This window comes from Glycine soja, chromosome 7, assembly GCF_004193775.1.
Source record: "Glycine soja cultivar W05 chromosome 7, ASM419377v2, whole genome shotgun sequence".
In the NCBI taxonomy this organism is placed as follows: domain Eukaryota; kingdom Viridiplantae; phylum Streptophyta; class Magnoliopsida; order Fabales; family Fabaceae; genus Glycine; species Glycine soja.
Window position 1 is genome coordinate 12768637 of NC_041008.1, and position 4040 is coordinate 12772676.

Here is a 4040-nt window from a genome sequence, read left to right on the forward strand (position 1 = left end):
GGCATGTCAAGACTGCATACTAAGACATTTTACGGGAAACGTCTTTGTATGTTATGCCAATTTACGACTATTATGGGAACCGTCTTTGTAGGTCTATATTATGTTATCATTTTATGACGTTTTCGTGAACCGTCTTTGTATGTTTAATTTTTTTTTATTTTCTTCGTTTTATTGATGCATTTTTTTTTACATTGATCTCTGGTATCAATAAATTAAATCAGACCATGCAAATTGAATAATAGCATCAAATGAAATATGAACAATAGCATCAAATGACATGCATCCTACATATATAAGTCCATGCAAATTGAATATCCTTTTTTGAATTAATGATCCTCTAATGTATCCAACATACAAAGTTGCGAGCCATAATTGTTCTAATTCTTTGATGAAACCACAGGAAAAATGTACTTGTACATAATACAAATCAAATTTAGCAATTGTTTTTCCTAAAAGTTAAAAAGTAAGTTGTCCATTTCTGTCGAACTGTTGTGATGGCCTCCACGTCAAACGATGAGCCATCAGAAAACCACTACAAAATTAACATTAGATAAAATTATTAGTAACTAAACAAATATTAACCAAAGTTACAATTGTAACTCCATGCATTATGTTTACATTGTGACATAATATCCGCACTCAAACCCTCCACTTTGCACATTACTCTACATATAACATTTTTAATGGTTACTTAACATGCAACACTTAAAGATGTACAAACGGTTCATTACAAACAAGTACTGATTACCTTGGGTTCAACCCACCGAGGTGCACCTTGATTAGACATGCCTTCAAAAGAACAAACTGGAAAAAAAAATGTTAAAAGCCCAGAATATTGGGTTCAAAGAACAAGCTGGAAAAAAAAATGTTAAAAGCGTCTTAAGCAGGGGCAACAGAGGCAAACTTGTATAAAATGAACACACAATAACAACAATGATAAAGCATAGGTGCAAAATCTAAAAAGGAAGCACAATGTTAGAGTTGGGAAAGAAAAAGAAGCCTGAATTTACGTAAATCGAGTGTGATTACTGAATTACTGGATGGAATATTGTGATGGAAACATGTAACCATTTGGACGAAAGAATTCTAGCTCAACAGTCTTTTTGATACAAAATGGATATAAAAAAAAAATAGGTTGATAAATTATGTAGCTTGATAAGGAGGGATTTAGATTATGCTACATTTAGTTTATATTAGTCTGTATGACACAACACATAACATTAATTAAATGAATTAAAAAAAGTTATCTGAACATTAAAAATTCATGCAGTTGGAGTAAAATTTTCAAAAGTCGAAACCCCAACAAAATACCCAGCTGAGTTGGTATATATAAATTAAATACCTAACTATGACAGATCATACACGGTGAAGGTTTTTAGTAAACAAAGAAAATACATCTTTGTTCTGACGAGGCTGTGCAGTTCTAATTCCTATTTTTTTTTTACAAAAGCATTTGTAAGAAGCATCTTCCTTCCACTTGACTGGTCCCACAAAATTGGTAGTAACATCTACATAAAATCTATCATTCTACTCTCATATAACATTGCTATCCTATAACTTAAAAAAAAAAAAAAACTATTCAGCAAACATCATGACATGAATGATGGTGACCAGTTGGATGAACTAGTGTTTCACCAGCAGTCTTTACACGAGCACTGGCCATTGGAGAAACAATGAAATCCAAAAGAATCTCTCAGAAATATATCCCTCTTTGTGGCAATAGATGCATATTTTAGGAATGAATGGCAGTCCCCACAAAGAAGGAAACTTTACAATCCGAATAGGTTTTCCAGGCTTGGTCATCAACATCCCATAAGTTGCTGCCAATTTAGCATTGTGATGGAATAGAAAATTTTTCTTGTGATACTCCTCTACTTCATGGAGAACAAAGCTCGTGTCAGGTTCATATCCAATTTTAAGGCACTCTGTGATCATAATTTCCAAACCTCTGTGTATATCTTTCTCCTGTGGATGTGATCCATCTCTCGCATAAAATGTATTTATTTTCTTCTCACAAACGATCCAACTTTGAGCTGGGTGTTTGCAAAACCCCTTTTCTTTCATATCCTCCCTGACCATTTCAGAGCGGTCCCATCCTAGAAGCAGAATACAAATTTGAAACAAGTATAAATGTTGAAGGATCTTTAGGTTCTAGGGATAGAATATTCTGAGCAGCCCATTTTCCAATCAACGCATTCTTATGCAATCTACAACCATCAAGCAAAGCACGCCAAACAAGAGCAGAAGGCTGGAAAGGCATGTTATTGATAGTTTCTAGTGCTTCTTGCAGAAGACCCTAGTAACCCAAAACACTGATGAAGGAAGCATAATGCTTGGATGTGGGCTCAATTTGATAAACAGTTCTCATTGAATTAAACAAACTAAGACAATCATCAACCAAATTTAAGTTAGTTTTTATACATCAATTCCTGTACATTTTTGGATGAGAAAGAGAAAAGCCTCAATGAAGCCCTAAATCACATACAACTTCTTAAGAGGGAGTTAGCAAGAAAGGATGCAGAGGTAGGATTTTTAAAACATTGCTAATCATGTCTCTTGGATTGAAGTTTGTCGTAACAGATAAAGATTAATCTTTTTGGTAGGCTGTTTGACAGATTAGACAAATGAAACCTCATATTTCAGAGCTAAATTTGCATGCAGAAGCACAGGCCATGAAGTACAAGCAGAAATTTAGTAATTCTGTGGAATAAAATCAAATGATCTTGGTTGCTCATCTTTAATTAAATTTCCTTAATGCAGTCACTAATAATTGATGATCAGCAATGGGAGGAGATTCCAGAGAAAGTTAAATTTGTTACTTTCGAGTCTCAAGACAAGGTAATCTAAACTATGGACTAGATAGCATTGTTATTATCCTGGAGCTTAAGTTAACCTGAATTGCTTGCTCATTTCTGGAACAAGAGGTTATTAAGCTAAAGAAGCAGTTGAGTGAATTCTTTGAACAAAGTCAACTTAATAAATTTCAGATTTATTTTGAGAGGTGGGGTGGGGTTTGAGAATCAAATGTCAGATGGTAAATAGGGAGGTTATTAGCTTTTTGTCTTTGTCTAAGCTAAGTCACTTCCTTTCTTTGTGAGGCATCCACTCACCAAACCATTCAGCTTCATTGATTTAGGTAAGCTTCAATTTTATTCTGATCTATGAATTTTAGACACTACAGCCCCTAATCCTGTCAGTCATAGTAAGTCTCATTTCACCAGACTACATAGTATTAATCCCATCAGGACGAATCTAAGAATAAAGCAACTAAACTAAACCTCAAACTTTAGGTCCACTGACAAAAGAAATTAGTTTTTCTTAGTTATTATAAGGCAAAAAGGCATCATATGTTGGGAAGAATGGCATCCACCATCTAGCAACTTTTAATTTTATTAGCTAACTATTCAGACATATATAGGGATAACAGATGGTCACTACAAGTAGAGACTACATTACAAAAGGAAACAAGGCAGTCACATCTTCTCAGACAAGAAAAAGGACAATCACATCATCGAATAACATAAGCTTAACCTACCTAAGTAAGTAATTAACTCACTAACCTGCTTTCTTTGAAGTCAGACCAATGTCTTTGTTGCCGACGTTGGATCGAAAGCCCTGCTGGCAATCCTTGATTCAGAAGCGGAATTTGTAATAGAATCAATATATAATAAAAAAAATTAGCAGAATATAAAAAGTATTCTTTGATATTGCATCCTCGATCGTCTTTAAGTCGAGGTGTACATGTATTTAATCTTTTGGCCTCATAATGCTCAGAACAAGTCATGAATCAATTGATAAACACCAATGAATATACACGAACACGAAGATACTTGAAATCATGAGCAGGTTGACAAAGAAGCAGTAAGGTACATAAACTATATCAGAAAAAAAGTAGATATTTTCTATAAAAAAATAGTAGAGACTGTGAATATGGGGAATTTTTGCAAACAACAATATAGAAAGATTTATTTTGGAAATATAAAATCGGGTAGCGCTGAAAAGGCAGTGACTTTACCCCACTTGCAGGTAAGGTTGGAGGT

At 34.1% G+C, this 4040-nt stretch overlaps 1 long non-coding RNA gene across 1 annotated transcript; it reads right to left on the bottom strand.

Moving 5' to 3' along the window:
- Window positions 1-341: 341 nt before the first annotated feature.
- On the bottom strand, window positions 342-3629 carry LOC114418750. The gene is made up of 3 exons (XR_003668089.1): window positions 3561-3629; window positions 749-804; window positions 342-532 (listed from the first exon to the last, which is right to left on the bottom strand). It is a non-coding gene; the product is annotated as an uncharacterized LOC114418750 (long non-coding RNA).
- Window positions 3630-4040: the final 411 nt, after the last annotated feature.